Source organism: Lonchura striata, chromosome 1A, assembly GCF_050655825.1.
Source record: "Lonchura striata isolate lonStrDom1 chromosome 1A, ASM5065582v1, whole genome shotgun sequence".
Lineage (NCBI taxonomy): Eukaryota > Metazoa > Chordata > Aves > Passeriformes > Estrildidae > Lonchura > Lonchura striata.
Window position 1 is genome coordinate 58,677,938 of NC_140741.1, and position 9,879 is coordinate 58,687,816.

Genomic DNA, 9,879 nt, shown 5'->3' on the forward strand with positions numbered 1-9,879 from the left:
TCAATAAAAGCATCTGCAGCAGTAGCCACATTTTTGTGATGGGAGTGCTAATCCAAAGGAAATGAGATTGAGTGTAGCTGTATTAGCTATTGCTATGACTCAGTTTGTTTGAGTCATGGCCCACACAAGGTGGAAATTAAGTTCTGCTCCTATTTCACATCCATAAACCATTTGGTTTTACCTTCTTATCACCACATTCATCTGATGTCCACCAGGTTGTGTAGATCTGTTTTCTCATCCTATGCCTGTTGCTATGCCTGGAATCCCATGCCAATGAAGACCTGATCCCCATTAAGGAATGCCAATGCGCACAAGTACAACCATCATCTCATCCAGCTGAAAAGCAGTCTTTGTAGCAGAAGACTGGAGCTCATTCTTCAGCTCTATAGAGTTGCAGCATTCAAGCTGGATGCTACAAAAGGACACAAGACCTTTAAACATTTTGCTCTCTGTGTCATACCAGGCTGGATTGTATATGGCAGCTAGGTTAAAGCACACACTTTATTGCTAAAAATAAAATTAACAACAGGATTGAAATACCTAAGCAAGTAAAACAAAGAAATTAGAATCTTTTAAATAGGCCTGAACTCACAAATTGTTTCAAGTTTTTCCTTTTGGAAGTCTGGCCTTGGCTACCCAAGCTCATGAACAATCTGACAATCATATTAAATGCTATCTTAACAGAATAAATCAAAAGGACAATGAATGACATGTAGCTCTGGTACTGATTCATGAAGCATTACCCTGTCTTATAAATATGCCTTATAGATTATTCAGCTATGAATACAAAAGTCAAATTCACCAAGCAGTAACCCATCCCCTCCCATAAAGAAGGGGAACCCGTGAGTCTTGCTGTAAATCTGCAGGACATCAGAGGATTATAGTATTTAAACAAAACATCTGAGCCTTTCAGGTTCTCTGCTTTCTTTGTTTTGCTAATTAACTTCTGTGTAACTCATTGTATTACCTAGCTGCAACAGGGAGCTGGCATAGTAATCCATCTGCAAGGTGACCCCTGTTGTGTGCTATGCAGATTGGGATATTGATATGCTGTTGTGGACTGCAAGACATATCTGCTTCTGTCCCTTGCCTGTCATTTGTAGATACAAAGGGAGGAATGGCTGAGTGTTTAAGAGGAGAGTTTGATCCCACTGTGTGTCTAGGCTAATGCAGGGAAGAATAAGGCTGGGATAACATCCTCACTTAGACACCATGGTGATTGGCTTCGATGCCATGCCTACGATTGATCTGTGCTCTGAGAGACTTAGTTAAATCAAAGCTCTAAATAGATACAGCTTTTGTGATTGTTAATTTTAAGGCTGGATTCAGTGGTTTTTAGCTCCTAGGCTTATCTTTGCTCTCTCTGCATTTGACTTTATATAATCAAAGTCCCCTTGGGAGCTGTGACTTACTGCAGTTAGATTCACTGCAGTTATGGAGGCCCACAGAAAAGATCAACAGTTTTTTGTAAGTCCTCTGGACTTATTGTAAAGGCATCTGAAATGATGATCACTATAAATATTTTTCAGTGGGATTTACTCTGCCGTGAAAAAAAAATGCAGGTGTTAAAGTTATTAGAAGTACGTCAAAAGTTTGCCACTTAATACCACCCTAGAGGTATGTTTACCAATGATAACACCAAAAATAAGGGAAAAAAATTCTGCACAAATTAGGATTTGTCAGGTTATTTCAGAAAGTTTGGGATCATTTGGAGAAAACCAATTTTTAGCAGAGAAGGCTGTATGAAAGAAGCATTTCAGCAGTCAAGACTCTCTAAATCCAAAATGTAGGAAACCTTTCTTGCATGAAATAGTGTGTTCAGTTTCTAGTGATATCTTTTAAAGAGTCAGTCAAAGATTAGAGAGTTTACTTGCCCTGGGATCCCAAGGTGACAGCAGAAGTGAGGACAATGACTTGTAAAACAAGTCATCTTCCACCTGCACAGATCCTGGGCAGAACCAAGATTTTCCTGCCATTTCCAACACAGCATTTAAAATATACACCTGAACATCTTCCTTGTTTGTACAGAACCCCACCTTTATGGCTGCCAAAGAAACAGGAATAATAACAAATTTGAGAGCCTGTTTATAACTACATACAGATTATTCTCATATATATTATACCCCATCAAAACAGTACTGCATATTCTTCTGTCCCTAGCTCAAAAAAAAAAAACCCACCACCTAGTTTATTAATTCAAAAAGAGCTAAGCACAGATTTCTAGTAATGACTTTTGCTCATGCAACTGCTACAGTGATCTTTTTAGCAGCCCAAATTTTGTAACTTATTGGAGGGGGGAAAGGGAGTTAAAGGCCAGAGAGATGCAAGTTAATTCTCTGGAATGTTTTGAAGTGGGGTTTGAGTGTAGATTTCCAAGAATGTGCTCTTTTAGAGAAAGAAGTGATTTTTGCTGAGAGCAGTGAGTGTTACTGATTTACTGAAGCTGATATTGACTAAGCTGCCTGGTTACAGTCCCAGGCACAGAATTATTTGCCTTCCAGCCTGCCAACATTAAGTCCTTCAACTCATCTCTATTTACTTCAGACACAGTCCAGGAGGTAGGAAAAGAGACACAGACTCTTCAAAAAGAAGTCATGACACAAAGAAACTGGGAAAACAATGGTTACATTCACTAGCAGTTCCAACTTTCACAGGTTTGTTTCAGATGCCACAAGTCCATGTCTGGATCCTATGGAAAAGGATACAGGGGAGTATTGGTGTGTCTCAGAGAGAAGTGGGATGTCATGCAAGCAGTTCTTTGTCGGTTGTGCTTATCATGGGAACTGACACAGTAGACTGAAAAACCTGGTGGCTTGATTTTTTCCTGATACTTAACCAAAGTAGCATTTGCTGAAACTTCAGCTGCCATTTTCCTTGGTTTGTGGTGATGATCAATGAGAACAATTGATCACTCTTCTCTTTCCTTATAATAATATTTTAAACGTTACTGGGTTGAAACGTTATCAGCATTACTTCTTCCCAGTCAGAGTTATTTCTCTTCCAAAAGTTAACAAATCCTTTCCTCTTTCATTTCTCACAAATAGCACTTTTTAAATGCCTCTGACTATTCTCTTTGCTCTTTTTGGGCATGTCTTCCTTTTAATGTCTGGTGCTTTGACCTCTCCAAATAATGTCACACCAGTATTGCAAAGAGCAAATTCTGCTCAGTTCAGTGACACTTTTGCTAATACATCCCAGAGGGAGATTGATTTTCTATATCACAGTATCTCACTGACTGGCTTTTTTTCAGTTTGTGACCCAGTATAAGCACCAGACCCTGTTCTGCAGCTCTGCTACCTTGCCAGGCATTGGATATTTTGTTCTTGATTTCATCTTGTTATAAGCTTATACACTTGCTTCTACAAAACTCCACTTTGTTGACTTTAGATCATCAGTTTCTCCATCCAGGCTGGCTCTGCATTTGGTACAAAGCCAACAATTACAGTTGCAGGCACTGTTTTCACCTGTAGAGATTCTGCTGCTCAGCAAGTGTCCCAGAAAAGCAGAACCAAAGTGGGAGCTGGGCTCTCCAGGACTGGGGTCCCTCATTAAGGAGGGCCCCTCAGGAGCATGTAGAGGAGAAATAGCAGTAATGTTAGAGATGTAACACTCTTTATTATTAGATTTGTTTTCTTTCATTATAACTCTAAGAGTGAAAAAAAATTAGGAAAACTGTCCAAACCCCACCTTTGTTCTTCTGCTGGTAATGTCCCTCAAGTGCTTTGTTCTTTCGGATATTAATATCTGCCTACAAACAAAGGACTGGGTCCCATGCATGCTCAGTAAGTCACAGCAGAGCTGACCCCTTTTAACTGGCAGCCTTCTGAAAGCAGTTCACACGCTAATGGAAGAGAATGTCACAGCCCAGGAAAGTCTTTGTAGCTTGGTGGACCTACCAGCTCTTGACAGCACACTTTATTGTACTGAGTAGAACAGGTTGCTTTTAAAACACAACTGTTGTTAAGACCTGTACATAACAAATTTGACCTAATGTATGACTTCTAAAAGTGATTAAACCAGCAGATGCAAAAATTTTAAATAATAGCAATGTCTGTATTCACCGGATCCTTGGATTACAGGAGAATGTAGTTTCCATACAGGACCAAAAATATATACTTGAACGTCTTGAAAAGACACAGCTGGAATAATGTTACTGTAATAGGCAGGAATCAGTCTAAATAGTTGTCCCAGTGGCCAAGTGGTGCTGCTAGCAAAATGCCTGCATAGATACCCTTGTCACAGCAGATGACATGAATCTTTCACAGTGCTGAAAGGAATGTTCTATTTCTCCACCACCAGGAAAAAAAAAAAAAAAAAAAAAAAAAAAAAAAAAAAGACACTGTTTACTGAAGTACTTAATTCATTTAAGTACAATACTCAAGACTAAAGAGGAGCCTTTCCCTCTTCTGACTCATCCTAACTTCCTTGTATTTTCTTTAATAATAGCTATCTGCAAGCATATCCTGTATATAAGAACTTGAGCCAAATGTGTTTGACCAAGTAGGTCTTCATTTTATAAAGACAATTTATAAATAAAAAGTTACATATATGCTTATTTTAATTTATAAATGTGCCACAACTGAGTTTTTTCAAACTGTGTTACACTGGCCTAAGATCCTACAAGTGAAAAACTATCCAGAACTGCATTTTACTTTATTACAGAGAACACCACAGGCATAGGCAGGGAATTTCCCACACTGTCTCTCTTTCTCTTGACTTCTTTTAATTCACAGAAGTAAAGTATTCACATATAGCATCATTCTACTTTTAATTTCCAATAGCTTGCTTTGGAGGCTGCTCTTGTTTGGATCATAGACAGAATTCTCTATAACCGATAACAACTGAAATTCCAATCCAGCCAAAGGAGAATACCTACCTTTGCTGCATCCAGGGCCTTAATATGTCCCATGAAACTAGGACTCAGACATTTCTTGATATGCTTGCTTTACATACACACCATCACTGCTTCTAGTTAGAATGTGTATTAAGAATGGTATGAATTCTATTTTATGGATTAATCGTTACTAAAAAAAAGTTACACAGCGTTAGGCAGCAGCCACTTTCAAAAATGTCATTATCACAACTGCTTGATTAATCTAAAAAGGAATACCAAAGTGATTCATTTGTATTAAGAGGGAATAGGTTGCAGGTTTTGATTTTAAAAATCAATTTTTTCAGACACAGAAATAAAACAAATGTATTAAAATGCAGCCATTTGTTACAAAACAGTCTCAGCACAGTTCTGGTGACATGTTGTCAACACCAGCAATGGACGAGAAGAGCTTCTTCAGTGGTCCTTTCCAGCCATCCCTACCCATTCAGACAGTACTCTGAGACCAGAAGCCATGGCAAAGATCTGAAAAATTTCCATGCAGGCTCAAATATGCCAAAAGGCATAAGTGCAGTGCATGGGGAGTTTCATTCTCATAGATCTGTGTAATAACTTTCTGGGAGGTTCTTGCCCACAGGTGAGGCAACAGCAGCAGCTGTTGTGTGTGATGGCTCTCAGCCATTGCACTTCAGACTCCGGTACAGCAGCTTAAGCTACTATTATTGAACTCTAATGGCGCAAACTAATGTATCAGTCTTTAAACCAGCTAGGAAGCTACAACATAGCAAGTCTTGAGCTACACTGTGCCCACCCATGCACTGGCTACAGCACCTCCTGCATCACATGGGCAAAGCACACAGGCAACGCTTCTGGAACTACCGCAACAGCTTTGTCTGCTGTGGCACTGGCACTTCATGCTTTAGACTAATTTTGGTGGTAAGAGATACCAAAGGCTACAGGGTGGATGGAATGTAGTTCAGATTGTAGGTGAGTTAAACCAGTGTAGTTATTTCCCTACCAGCAGTTCAGTGTGAGACACTTTTTTCTGTGAAAGCACAGACTCAAACTGCATACAGCTGTGCCCTGCAGATATTTGAATTCTGTCTATCTTTGATTTATAGGTTAAATATCTTACATAACACACAGAATCTGTTATACAAAACCTGAGACAGAAATGTCTAATTTCATGCATGCCTTTCAGCATAAATGTGCAAGACACAAAGAAAGCCATTCCCAAACTTATTGGGATATGAGATACCTAAAGATACATTTAGGCAATGACTGTGCAAAATAAGTCTATTTTCTATTGCAAATGTGATTAGACATTTATTAAATATGTGGATATTGTTATCTATGGTCTGTATGTTAATAAATCAAGTAATAACATTCTACCATTCTCTGCAGCTGAAAGAACTTTTGTTTCATTGCAGTTTGGCCTGATTTCACATTTGTTTTTCTAGCTCCTACAGTTGTCCTTTTGTCTTGGCAAAAAATCACCTACTGATTACTCTTATTTTCTCTCATTGTGAAATATACAATATCTCTCTCTGAGGAGAGAAATGTACACAACCTGCAGTACAACCAAATTGTAAAGATTGAAAGAAAATGGTTTAAAACACAGTATTGGAATAAGAAAGTAAAAAAAGTCCTGGAATTTAAACTGATAATGGAGAAAAACACACATGATTTTGGAGAGCCTACTCAATAACAAATGTAGAGGACAATAAACAAGAATTTGTTAGTGGGATAGTCTTTCCACCTGGAAAAATGCAATTCAAAAATTAATGCTTAAAGATCAAAGACAGACCAGGAATATGTTACATTTCAATGTCATATGAAGAGTTCTAACAGTATCAAAAGGGTAATATATATATATATATATATACATATATACATATATATATATATATATATATATATATATATATATATATATATTATTATTTTTTTTTAAATATATATATATATAAAGCCTGTAACAGAAAGTAGAAGAAAATGCTCATAAAACATCATAAAGTTATCCATGTTCCTGTATCCATACCAGTATCAGAGGCAAATATGTTTTGTCTTCCTTAAGCTGTATACTGAAACTAAATCCTAGATGGAAGTAGACTGAGCAGAATTTTTTTTCATTAGTATCTCTGCAGATATTTTTCCAGACAGATTAATGACAGCAGCCTAGCTGAAATCTGTACAGAATTTTGAAAAAAAGTTTTCAAGTTATTTAAAGCTGCAAGGATCAAGGTTTCAAGGTGGTCTTTTAGGCAGTAGCAACCTCCATCAGAAAATTGTCTTAAAATTTCTATCCACAGCTCTCAGCTGCATAATGCCACAGGAGATGGACATGCTGCTAAGGGTACATCATGTCAGCAAAATTCATGGCTACTAATTGCATTACTGGTGTTCCTGTAATTACTTCTGCCCTACTGTGGTAGTTCCTGTAGCCTCAGGATCTCATTACATTCAATATTGTATAAGAATATGAAAATTAGATGGTCAGGTGTTTATATCATGTTAATAGAAGCAGTGGCACAGGGTGCAAGGAAAGAGTTACGTGTTAGTGCTCACTGATATAAAGGGTGTGCACAGAACAGTGGGTGTCACCCCAGTCTTGGGATTTGCGGTGAAGAGGTTAAAACAGGATTGTGGTGTAGAAGTTTAAACAAAATACCTTCGGACAGCAAATGAAATAATATAGCAAAATATTTATTTATATTATAGTGAGATGATATATCAAAACAAATGTTTAATTTCAGTCATTGAAACAGTAAGGTGCACATGTCTTTACCCCATCTACAGAATTAAATTGAGATAAAACATGGGGGTCTACATTTTCCATGCTAGTCTTTGTCAGATCTATAAAAAGCAGACTTTACCAAGTTCAGTCAGCATGCCCTTCATGTGACTAATCTCAGCTTTCTTCAGTAGAGGGTCAAAATGTGGCATGTGACCATACTTATCTATTTTTAGAAATAGATATAAAACTGTGACAAATCAGCCTTATTGTGGTAGACTTTGAAGAAACACAATGTAGATACTCCTTAATACAAAAGGGCATATGACGAATGTGGAGAAAGCACAGAGAAAGCTAAGTGCAGTTTTAGTAAACACCTTTTAAAGTGCAGGGCAGGGCTTTCTACTACCACTTCCCAGAAAAGCCCAGTATGCTTTTCATTGCTGTTCCTCCATTTTGCTCTTTTCCTCCATCCTTCCATATCCCTGGTTAAAATTACTGTAATTTTTGACAGTGTGTTTTCCCAGATCTTCATTTTCCCCTTTGAAGATTTGCTGTGTTTGGGGTTCCATGTGTCTGGGTAGACCGAGCTGTACAAGCTGTGAGCAGAGATGTTAGTGATTGCCCACAGCATACGCGTATGGTGCCGGTCCCTGTGCGACATCCGTGCAGCACAGGTTCAGTGTGCCAGACAGGAGCAGAAACAGTGCTTGCAAGGCTCTCTCTGCCAAGGACATCCCCAGCAGGCACATAGCAGTCCATCCTGATAAATTGTTGCTTTTTTGCTCCTGCTCCTGATGCTGCAAAGAGCCCAATGCCTGTCAGAGTGAGGACAGCAGGGCAAACGCAGACAGCTGGTGACACCATCAGCTCTCAGCAACCTCTGTGGGCAGACAGCCCCACAGATCTGCTGCTTATCCCTCCTTAGCCAGGCCACCACACTGAACTGCTTCCAGTGTGTCCCAGCTGCCTCCTGCCCCTGGTTACTCCTGCAGTGCTTGAAGGGGCCCATTCAGCCTGGTTGCTTTTCACCTGATCCCCTTTCATCCTAACCCCATTCAGCTCAAAGGCCTGTAAGGTCAGCCTGGGTAAGGCCTGTGTGACACACTGCAGGCTCCATTTTTGGTTCACAGTCATATTCATAGAATCACAGAATTCTTAATGTTGGAAAAGACCCTTAAGTCCAACCCTTAACCCAGCACTGCCATGCTTACCACTAAACCCCAGGTGCCACATTTACATGTTTATTGAACACTTCCAGGGATGGTAATTCCATCACTACTTGCCTGGGAAACTTTTTTCAATGTCTGACTACGCAGTGAAGGAATTTTTCCTAATCTAAACCTATCCAATCTAAACCTGCCCTGGTGGAACTTGAGGCCATTTCCATTTGTTGTAGCACCTGTAATTTAGGAGAAGAGACTGATATTCACCTTTATACAACCTCCTTTCAGGTGTTTGTAGAAGTCAATAAGATCCCACCTGTGCCTCCTTTTACCTAGGCTAAACCACCCCAGCTCCCTCAGCTGCTCCTCATCAGACTTGTGCTCCAACCAATTCACCAGCTCCATTATCCTACTCTGGACACGCTCTAGAACTTCAAGCTATTGTCTTGTAGAGAGGGGCCCAAAACTGAACATGTTATTTGAGGTGCAGCATTCAAATCACTGAATGCCAACAGCATCCAGAGAGGCTGAGAGGCTTTATTGTGCTCTCTGCCTTGGGTTACATTTCCAATACAGGTTTTTATCTCTGTGTCCTGGGGCAAGTTTCATAGAGTCATAAAATAAGCTGAACTGGAAGGGACTCATCAGAATCATTGAGTTCAGCTTCTGGCCCTGCACAGGACACTGCTCACACCCTGTGCCTCAGAGCATTGTTGAAATGCTTCTTGTGATCTGTCAGGCTTGATGCTGCGACCACTTCCCTGGGGAGCCTGTTCCAGTGCCCAAACACCCTCTAGGTGAAAAAACTTCCTGATACCCAGACTATATGTCCCTTAACTCAGTCTTCTGCTTAAACTTTGTTGAGACTGATGGCTGTGGCTCCCGGATGTATGTCAAAGAGGGACTAAGTCTCTGTCAATGCACACCCACTGCAGAAACGCGACTTTCCATAACCCCGGGCTCCCACAGCTCGCCCAGCTCGGCTGGGAGCCGGGAGGTGTCTCCCCGGTGCCCGGTTGTGCCCGGCGGTGCCCGGCGGGAGGCAGGCGCGGCTGCCGGCCGGGGCGGGCGAGTTCCCTGGCTGCCCACGAGGTGTTCCCTGGCTGCCCACGAGGTGTTCCCTGGCTGCCCACGAGGTATTCCCTGGC

General features: G+C 40.3%; 1 long non-coding RNA gene across 1 annotated transcript in view; it reads right to left on the reverse strand.

The window, feature by feature from the left end:
• Positions 1–9,879, reverse strand: part of LOC146763497 (uncharacterized) — a 132,930-nt gene that overhangs the window by 103,935 nt on the left and 19,116 nt on the right. The gene's annotated exons all lie outside the window — the stretch shown is intronic.